Raw genomic sequence first — 11,428 nt, forward strand, 5'->3', positions numbered from 1 at the left:
AGGGTAAACAGAGCCTACTTGCCACCACCACAAATATGGAGGCTCCTTCATGTTCATAGAGAAGAAAAGAAGAAGGAAAACAACAATGGATGCCCAAGACCTCAAGATAGAGTCCTGCGCGGGTCCATTTTTTTGGAACCCGTACCCGACCCGTACCCGCATTCTTACCCGCTTGGACCCGACCCACAAGTACCTTATCCGCAACCCGGACCCGCTGACCATCAAGAATCGGGAGGTGCTTTGTAAACAGAAATCATTGTAAACCGGAAGTGACATCATCGGAAGTAGGCGTGATCAGGGGGGAAAGGAGTAAAACAGGAAGGGCTGTTGTTGTTAACCGGAAGTGACATCACCGGAAGTAGGTGTGCTCAGAAACAATTAGTAAAAATTGGTATGAAGAAGACCCACGACCCGCAAACCCGAAGAACCGCCGACCCGCGTCTATACCCGCACCCGGAACTTCTACCCGCAGGTTTTTTGCGGGTAACCCGCTGGGTACCCACGAGTACCCAACCCGCTGCAGGACTCTACCTCAAGACCTTTTGTTTACAAAGTAGGGATGCACCGAATCCACTTTTTGGGATTCGGCCAAATCCCAGAATCCTTGTGAAAGATTCGACTGAATATGGAACCGAATCCTAATTTGCATAAGCAAATTAGGTGCGGGAAAGGAAAAGGGGGGGAATGTGTTTTACTTCCTTGTTTTGTGACAAAAAGTCACGTGATTTCCCTTCCCATACCTAATTTACATATGCAAATTCAGATTCGGTTCAAACATGCACAAGGATTCAACCGAATCTGAATCCTGCTGAAAAAGGCAGAATCCTGGCCGAATCCCAAACTTAGCATTAGCATTGTAAGGGCTGTGCTTTAAGCCAGTGGATTTAGGACTTTGCCATTCAAAAACCCCTTAGGTCAAACCTTAGATCAAGTTGTCCTGATAACAAGGTTACATTCAATATCTTGGAGAGCATGTAAATGATCATCACAAACCTCATTCTAAGTGACCATTAGCCAGGGATTCTTGGAATATTTAGGAGAAGCATTCTCCCCATAGATGACCCAAACTGGGCCCCTACCAAGTCATAGATTCTCCTTCCCATCAAGTTTACACACTGTCAAGTGAACCCTGTTATATTAAAGTGCAAGGTGAGGATAGAGGACACGTATAATCTAAGAGTATTTATTAGGGAGATTATATTATAATATATTACAGGTATAAGACCTGTTATCCAGAATGCTCGGGACGTGGGGCTTTCTGGATAGCGGATCTTTCCATAATTTGGATAATTCATACATTGTCTACTAGAAAATCAAGTAAACATTAAATATACCCAAGTAGGCTGGTTCTGATTACAATAAGGATTAATTATATCTTAGTTTGGGTCATGAACAAGGTACTGTTTTAATATTATACAGCAAAAGGAAATAGTTTTTAAAAATTTGGATTATTTGGATAAAATGGAGTCATTGTTTGATGGCCATTCAGTAATTTGGAGCTTTCTGGATAACAGGTTTCCAGACAACGGATCCCATACCTGTAGCTATACCCCATGTCCAGGATCTGGGCTTTGCTGACTTTTGGTGTTTTTGTGGGATTCCGGTCGATGTGTTGTGCTGAACCAAATGTATACCCTTGAAGTCACATGACATTAAAGCAACGGACAATTGTAAGGAATTATTTTTACTTTTATTTACACTTTAATGCTTGGGAAATTATGACAGTTTCTTATTTTAAGAACAAGAAATGTTCAGAGTTAAGAAAATGAGCAAAGAGACAGGAATACCCCAGAGATCGGCCCCTGCTGATGCCAATATATATGAAATGAGGATGTTTCTGCCTTAGAAATAATTCTATGGAAATTCTGCTCGAGAAGGAGGCAGTTGACTTGCAAATGAAGCAGGTACATCAGAGCCGTATCAGTGGGACGCAGACAAATATGTAAAAATGTGATCTCTCACATTACATTATCTTATAGCAGATTAACATGGAAGTTGCTGGGAGAATAAACAGCAGTCATGGTTTATTTATAAGGCAGGTGGAGGGGAGCTTGGCTAGAACAACTGGGCAGTCCTTCCACTGATATAGATTTAACTGAAAGACACTCCTAACTGTTTCTCCATAAAGAATGAAGGACAGAAGAATGATATTTTCATGTAACAGGCCAGTTATTCATATCCGCTACTTGTCACTTGCAGACCTGTTAGATAATACTTATTCATGGGCAAAATCTCAGCAATAGCAAAGCAAATATGTAAGTATCCAGAGCTCCTCCCTGCAGGAGATTACACTGCACGTACAGGTACGGAATCCGTTATCTGGAACCCATTATCCAGAAAGCTCCGAATTACCGAAAGGCCATAAACTCTTCATTTTATCCAAATATTTAAAAATGATAACCTTTTTCTCTGTAGTAATAAAACAGTAGCTTGTACTTGATCCCAACTAAGTTATAATTAATCCTTATTGGAGACAAACCCAGCCTATTGGGTTTATTTCATGTTTACATGACTTTATAGAAGACTTAAGGTATGAGGATCCAAGTTATGGAAAGATCCATCATCCAGAATACCCCAGGTCCAAAGCATTCTGGATAACAGGTCCCATACCTGTATTATGTATAGTAAGAATCTCCAAACACTTCGGGTATGACTTGTTGACTCAAAGTTTGGATGAACCTGTTGAGAGCAGTTACCCCAGAGAGAGATGTGATGAAGGGGGTTGTTCACCTCTGAGTTAACTGTTAGTATGATGTAGAGATTGATATTCAGAGACAATCTGCAACTGGTTTTAATTTTTTATTATTTGTGGTTAGGGATACACCGAATCCAGGATTTGGTTCAGGATTCGGCCGAATCCTTCTGCCCGGTCAAATGGAATCCGAATCCAAATTTGTATATGTTAATTGGGGTGGGAGGGAAATTTCGTGACTTTTTTGTCACAAAACAAGGAAAGAATAAATGTGTTCCCCTTCCCACCACTAATTTGCATATGCAAATTAGGATTTGGTTCGGTATTCGGCCAAATCTTTCGCAGAGGATTCGGGAGTTCAGCTGAATCCAAAATAGTGGATTCGGTGCATCCCTATTTGTGGTGTTATTTAGCTTTTTATTCAACAGCTCTCCAGTTTGCACGTTCAGCCATCTGGTTGCTATAGTCCAAATTACCTTAACAACCATGAATTGATTTGAATAAAGACTGGAATATGAATAGCAGAGGGACTAAATAGAAAGATGAGTAAGAAAAAGTAACAATAACAATACATTTGTAGCCTTACAGAGCATTTATTTTTAGAAGCAGGGTCATTGGCCCCCCATTTGAAAGTCAGAAGAAAAAGGCAAATAATTTAAAAAAAACTATAACATATAAATAATAAAGAGAAATTGAAAAGTTGCTTAGAATTGTCCATTTTATAACAAATTAAAAGTTAACTCAACCCATTATCAATATATTTAAGACATTGAGACATTTTGTGCCTTAAGCTACTAAAAAATTGTCTTACCCAGAGATTGTTTGTCCATACATCGCAATATATTTAAGCTGGCCAACTATGTCAAAGTCATCCCTGGGCTGGCCAGTCCTACACTTAGGGGCATATTTATCAAGGGTCAAATTTCGAATTAAAAAAACTTCGAAATTCAAATTCAAAAAGACCAACTTGACAATTAAGTCAAAGTTTTTTTTTTTTTGGTTGAATAGGTCTGTTTTCCATCGAATAGGTCAGTAATAGATCCATAATCGTACAAATCGAAGAAATAGCGCATTCAAACGAACTCCAAACTCCAAATAGGTTCTAGGAGGTCCCTCATAGGCTAAAACAGGCGAATGGTCGAAGTCGAATTTTTAAGGGGTACATGATAGATTTCAAATTATGGACGATTCCCTAGTCGAAGTACACAAAAAATAGCTCAAAATTCGATTTTTTTTTTTCATTCGAAAATTCATCTCGACCTTTGATAAATCTGCCCCCTTTTTTGGAAAAAAATACTGGCCTTCCTATATATTTGGATTTTTCCCTATTAATAACATTGAGGTCAAGCATCATTTTAACCGGTCAGGTCAGTAAAATACTGGCCAGGTGGCAACCCTACCTACACTCAACTTTCATCCGATTCATAAAGAATTCTATTGCTTCATTATACATTTTACACAGAGACTAAGTTTTACTTGCAACTTACTTGCTGCTTTCAAAGTAAAACTCCCGAACTTGGCTGCCCTTTAATTAGCCACCAGTGGGATCACCTGACTATAGCTGGGTAGGGTGGGAGCTACAACATGGAGCTGGTCACTGCTCCTGTATAACTATAACACACAAGGGAAAGCATCACTAATTTTTAAAACCATTAAGAGCCGGAACAGGCTGGAATGGCAGTTGGTATATGTTATAGGTATTCCATGGGCTGGTGAGTGTGGACCTTCCTTGGCCAAGGCTCCAATCATGGGGACAAGAGCCCTCCCCAAACTGTTGTTACAAAGTAGGGGGCACACAATTAGTCAAAAATGTCAGTGTATGATGAAGCCTTAAGGTTTGCTTCCACTGGACCCCAGGGCCCTAGCCCAAATCATCATTCCACTGCCATTACAGTTGGAATTACACTACAGTTGGAATTATGTATTAAGGCAGGTAGAGTTCTCCTGGCCTAGACCTCTCCATCATACTGGCAGATGTGCCAGTTATCCCTCGTACATTGACACTGATACAGAAACATGACAGTTGTCACTTAATATTATCCGTCAAGGGGTTAATGTTATTTTTATTTTAATGGTTCTTCACTTCCGGGCTCTAATGGCCAGGGAGACATGATGTCATAACAGGCAGATAAGGCGAATAGCTGTGCTTTTTTATTGTTGGTGAATTATTTAGTGGTTATTCTATCAGCTCTCGCTGATCAGTTTATGACAGTCCGACATTAAGTGGAATTTGAATGATCACATAATAGTCTAATAATAACATTGCAATGACAATTTTTTTTATTATTTGTCTTTAAAGTAACAGTGGGAAACGTATGCACCAAGTCAGGGTTGGGTTCATTGTAACCTCTTCCCAAGCAAATAAATGCCCAGAAAGAACATGACTTCTCCGCCACTGTCTCTTTAAAAGAGAAGAGCGTCTGTGTCATCCCTTCAGTCTCTCCATTCACGGATCTGCATCCATGATCTCATTCTCCCCTGTGACAGTACAAAAGGGCCCTGCATTCCTACTTGGGAAGGGCCCATAACGGCAGGAGTTTAACATAAAGCATATTGAGCTTTGCGGGGTTTATTTACACATGGCTCTGCTGCTTTAGTATGATCAAAGCTTTGTTGTGTTCTATATATTTGTGCATAGAGCCATGAATGGCATTGCTAGAATTCAATGGGGGTAACATGATAACCTTTATCTGGTCTAGTAACCCATAGCAACGAATCAGCTATTTGCTTTCAAACAGGTGACCAATAAATGGTACCTGCTAGGAGTCCCTATGAACACCAGGCCCTCTGAATATTTTTTTCTGCAGGGGGGCCGAGCGCACAGTTGTTAAACTGGCCATAGACACACAGATCCTATCGATCGAATCGAGGATTTGTACGATTTTCAGATCGTGTGTGGGGAGTGCCGACATCTTTCGTTCGGCGGAGATCAGTCGTTTGGTCGATCGGTCAGGTTTGATTTTGACCCGACCGATCCCGCCGGAGCCCATTGCACATCGTAATCGGATCGTTCAGATTACCCCCGATATAGCTATGCTTGTTAATGGCATATCGGGGAAAGCGTCTATGGCCACCTTTACTCCCCTGATTACATTACCCATATCTGTTTTCTCCCTATAGCCCTATTAATCCTAGAATTGCTCCCCCCCCCTGCTGGTACTATACTGAACTTTCTAAGGACAAAGGCACACGGGATGCATTGCTTTGCTTCAAGCACCATGTTTTTCAGTAGCCTGAACCTGCAGTGCTAAAAATGTGCTTGAAGTTGTCCAGTGTATCATTAACGTGAAGCAAATATATAGGTTTTACATCATGTCTAAATTAACTAAAAGTCTTTCTGTTTTCTGGTGTTACTGCCCCTTTAACTCAGTTACACCTATATGACTATACATGGCCCAGCCTCCTACAGGATCTAAACAGAGGCCATTTATTGAACTTCTTATCCTTTTAAGCTATGCCACTCGGCCCCTCAGCTTTGGATCAGTCTGGGCATCAATGGATTCCTGATGTATCACGACCCCCCCAGTTCTCACCTGTACATGCAATCTCTGGCCATTAAAGGAGAATTCAACCCTGAACTTAAAAAACCCCTACCCTACATAGACCCCCCTTCCTCCTCCCCCAGCCTAAATGTTACCCCGGGCAAATGCCCCTAACGTTTTACTTCCCCCTTGGTGCAGATTTAGGCATCAGCGTTCACGGGGTGAGTTTCTGCGCAAGTGAAAATTGGGCATGTGCCGACATGCCGGTCTCATTCCAAAGATTTCTAAAGAGAATAAAATGGCGCCCATGAACTCCGATGCCTGAATCTGCACTGAGGGTTAAGTAAAATGTTAGGGGCATTTGCTCAGGGAACACTTAGGCTGGGGGGAGTAGGGGGGCTCTATGGGTAGGGGGGTAGGGGTTTTTAAGTTTACGGTTGAATTCTCCTTTAAAAGGCATGTAAAGTCTAAAATAGAATAAGGCTAGAAATGCTGTATTTTGTATACTAAATATAAACATGAACTTACTGCACCACAAGCCTAATCAAACAAATAATTTATGCTTTCAAAGTTGGCTACATATTTGCAAGACTAAGACTGTGCACATGCTCAGTGTGGTCTGGGCTGCTTAGGGATCATCATAAACAAAGTTGCTTGAATTCTGCATGGCTGGGAAGTAAGGCAGGGGCTCCCCCTGCTGTTCATAAGTATGATTGTTTCCCTGCTCTGCAGTTAGGGACCATCTGACAATTCCTATCCACAGCAGTAAATGAAGGGAGAATTCCACTGCATACAGTCAGGTTTCTTATAAAAATGGTACACATTTTTTTAATTAAAGTGCATTGGAGATAGGTTTCTTTTTCATTAAAGAAAGTAACATTTTTTTTGCCTTTACATGCCCTTTAAGTGGCCATTAAAATGCTGCTCTGCATTCCACTCCTTTACAGCAGTGCTGCTTCCATTGTTTGGCTACTCCAATAAAGCTCCCACACACACTGTCCTTATACTTACTTTTTCCATGGTCGACGTAGGAAGGGTGTTGGGGGGACCAACAGAGGAGGGCAGATGTGGATCAGGCCTTGGCCAGCAAGACCCACAAGGGTCAGGGTCACCGGGCCTAGTCTCACCCTGTTTCTGGGCAGCCAATGTAAAGTAACAAGGTGAGGTATGTAACCAGGGCACACTAAGGCCTATATAAGATATGTAAGATATATATATATTTGCCTTGAATACAGTCAAATCAATTTGGAAGTGCCAGAATCCAAAATAAAATACTTGGTTAAAGGAGCCAACCCGGTGTATTAAAGGGGTTGTTCACCTTTAAAGGAGAAGCAAACTCAAAAGTTAAAAAACCCTTTCCCCCCTACCCTACATAGACCCCCTCCCTCCTCGCCCAGCCTTAGTTTTACCCCGGGCAAAAAGCCTTTACTTACCCCTCCGTGCAGATTCTGTCCAGCGAATCTGGCGCCATCTTCTTCTCTTTGGTAATCTTCGAAATGAGACTGGCGTGGCAGTGCATGTATAGTTGGAGCAATTTTTTGATCCATGACAACTGCGCATGCGCCAAAACTCATGAAAATTGCGAAGCGCTGGTCCAATTCAGAAGATTACCAAAGCAGCTGAACATGGTGCCCGTGAACTCCGATGCCTGAATCTGCAACGAGGGGTAAGTAAAAAGTTAGGGCCATTTGCCTGGGGTAACACTTAGGCTGGGGGGAGGAGGGGCTATGTAGGGTAGGGGTAGGGTTTTTTAACTTTTAGGTTTGCTTCTCCTTTGAGTTAACTTGTAGTATGACGTAGAGAGGGATATTCTGAGACTATTTGCAATTGTTTTTCATTATTTATTATTTGTGGTTTCGGAGTTATTTAGCTTTTTATTCAGAAGCTCTCCAGTTTGCAATATCAGCCAAATTCCCCTAGCAACCATGCACTGATTTGAATAAGAGACTGGAATATGAATAGGAGAGGCCTAAAGAGAAAGACAAGTAATAAAAAGTTACAATAACAATATATTTGTAGCCTTACAGAGCATTTGTTTTTAGGTGGGGTCAGTGACCCCCATTTGAAAGCTGGAAAGAGTCAGAAGAAGAAGAAGGCAAATAGCTCAAAAGCTATAAAAAAGAAATAATAGGGATGCACCAAATCCACTATTTGGGATTCAGCCAAGTCCCTGAATCCTTGGTGAAAAATCCAGCCGAATACCAAACCGAATCCGAATCCTAATTTGCATATGTAAATTAGGGGAAGTAAAGAAAAAGTGGAAAAAAATTCTTCTTTTGTGATGAAAAGTCACGTGATTTCCCTACCCACCCCTAATTTACAAATTAGGATTCGGTTCGGCCAGGCACAAGGATTCGGGTGAATCCAAATCCTGGCTGAATCCCAAACCGAATGCTGGATTCGGTGCATCCCTAATACATAATGAAGACCAATGGAAAAACTGCTTAGAATTGGCCATTCTATAACATACTAAAGTTAACTTAAAGGTTAACCACCCCTTTAATGCACTGGAGGTGCAACCAACTGGATTTGTGCCAAAGCTGCTAAGTTAGACTGAGTTGCCAGTGAAATAAATACCCACTAGTGACCTTGCCAAGTACATTCCTGCCCATCGCCCTGCGTAGGGACTGATTAACTCTCTGCCTCCTGCAGTGTCTCCTCTTCCTCCCCCAGAAATAGCAGATCTGACCATATACGCAGGTGGGAAATCCAAAAAGTCCTAATCAGAAGTAATTAAAGGCAATATAAACCCCAAAATAACCTTGTACCTAATGAAAGAGATTGTTATTCTAAGCAACTTTCCAATATACATTTGAGGCAAAACTTTCATTTTGGGTTTTTAATTCTCATTTAACCGCTGCTAGAGCGCCACCTAGAGATCACTAGGAAACCATGAACCATAAGCACAATAATAATTCATGCGTGGCAATATCTGCCCGTTGGACACCCTATTAATCTCTGATTGTGACCTTTATCTCTGCGCAATGTAATTACATCTAACGACCATGTTAAACTGTTTAAATACACCATCCACTGCATGCATTTTTAATGGCAAGTAGTTATCGGCCCTCTATAAATAATACATAGAATTCGTTTTTCAATGTATTCTTCAGTTTCCCCTGCCAATGTGGCTTTTCCAATCGACGTCAGTGAGAGCCTCCCATCCTAAATTTTACAGTTGGCAAAAAATATGGATTTCTTTTGTGAGCCGGTGATTTGTTTCATGCCTTGATTTAGTGCTGCCACGCTGGTTCCACAGGACGGGCTGATTATAAGATAAACCACATATTTGTTGGCTGAGTATAATAAAATGATGATATCATACAGACACATGGTTGGAACCCTAGAGCAGGATGGGAGCCAGGGGCGTAACTACAGAGAAAGACCCACAAAATTACCAAAATAATGAGTAATTTTAACATCGATTGGTAGAACAGGACAACCTCTGGATATGTATGGGGCCCTAAAATGAATTTGCTGTGGGACCCAGTAACATCTAGTTACGCCACTGATGGAAGCCATCAAGCTCAATAGTGGGGTCAGCATGAGGGGTAAGCGTAAAAATTAATTAAAGGGATACTGTCATGGGAAATTTTTTTCCAAAATTAATCAGTTAATAGTGCTGCTCCAGCAGAATTCTGCACTGAAATTCATTTCTCAAAAGAGCAAACAGATTTTTTTATATTCAATTTTGAAATCTGACATGGGGCTAGACATTTTGTCAATTTCCCAGCTGCCCTTGGTCATGTGACTTGTGCCTGCACTTTAGGAGAGAAATGCTTTTTGGTAGGCTGCTGTTTTTCCTTCTCAATGTAACTGAATGTGTCTCAGTGGGACATGGGTTTTTACTATTGAGTGCTGTTCTTAGATCTACCAGGCAGCTTTTATCTTGTGTTAGGGAGCTGCTATCTGGTTACCTTCCCATTGTTCTTTTGTTTGGCTGCTAGGGGGAAAAAGTGAGGGGGTGATATCACTCTAACTTGCAGTACAGCAGTAAAGAGTGATTGAAGTTCATCAGAGCACAAGTCACATGACTTGGGGCAGCTGGGAAATTGACAATATGTCTAGCCCCATGTCAGATTTCAAAATTGAATATAAAAAAATCTGTTTGCCCTTTTGAGAGAAGAATTCAGTGCAGAATTCTGCTGGAGCAGCACTATTAACTGATTCATTTTGAAAAAATGTTTTTTTCCCATGACAGTATCCCTTTAAGCATGTCCAACTTTCAGCCCTCCAGCTGTCATTGCAACTACTTAGAGGCCAGTTAGTGTGGGCATCCCTGATAAATGTGCTCAACTGGACTATATATAGAGGGCGCTAGAGAACCTGACATTAAAGGGGTTGTCCACCACTTTTAGTACGATGTGGAGAGTGATATTCTGAGATAATTTGCAATTGGTTTTCATTTCTCACAATTTGTGGTTTTTGAGTTATTCGGCTTTATATTCAGCAGTTTGTAATGTCAGCAATCTGGCCATAATTACCCTTGCAGCCATTTATTGATTTGAATAAGAGACTGGAATATGAATAGGAGAGGGACTAAATAAAAATTGCTACATAAAAATATATGAAATAAGATAACAGTAAATGTGTAGCCTTACAGAGCATTGTGTTTTTTTTAGATCGGGTCAGTGACCCCTCTCCCCCCCATTTGAAAGCTGGAAAGAGTCAGAAGAAAACAAATAATTCAAAAAACATAAAAAAGAAAAACTGAAGGCCAATTGAAAAGTTGCTTAGAATTAGCCAAGCTAAATGTTAATGTTAAACACACTGGGTGGTTCGGGGAGATTTAGTCGCCTGGTGACTAATCGTCTCGTCTTTTCGGCGACCAATCTCCCAGAAAGCCTTCCCTCTGTCTTGCGCCGGCTATAATGAAAATTCGCCTGCGCTAAAGCACATGTGGCGCTTCGTATTCCGAAGTTGCCCGAAGTTTCCTCCCCAAATTGCCCAGTGAGCCCTTACCCTAAGGTCCCCCTCACACAGCAACTAGTTTCACATAGAAAGTATTAGATGATATAGATGATTCATTTTTAATGTAAATATTTATTTTTCATTGCAGCCACTGTGTTTTCTCTGCCTTAGTAGAAAGAGGTTCTGTGCTGAGTGCAAGGGAGGTGACAGGCAAGGTTCTTATAAGACGGTTCCTTGTGTTTATCAGCCGGCTCTTTGGAGACGCTCCCTTAGCAGCTCCATCATTAGCAGCCTCTCTCATCCCTACCCCCCATGCCAAGCTAGGCTGAGGCTGCAGAGCCGG

The sequence above is a fragment of the Xenopus laevis genome, chromosome 5S, assembly GCF_017654675.1.
Source record: "Xenopus laevis strain J_2021 chromosome 5S, Xenopus_laevis_v10.1, whole genome shotgun sequence".
NCBI classification, from domain to species: domain Eukaryota; kingdom Metazoa; phylum Chordata; class Amphibia; order Anura; family Pipidae; genus Xenopus; species Xenopus laevis.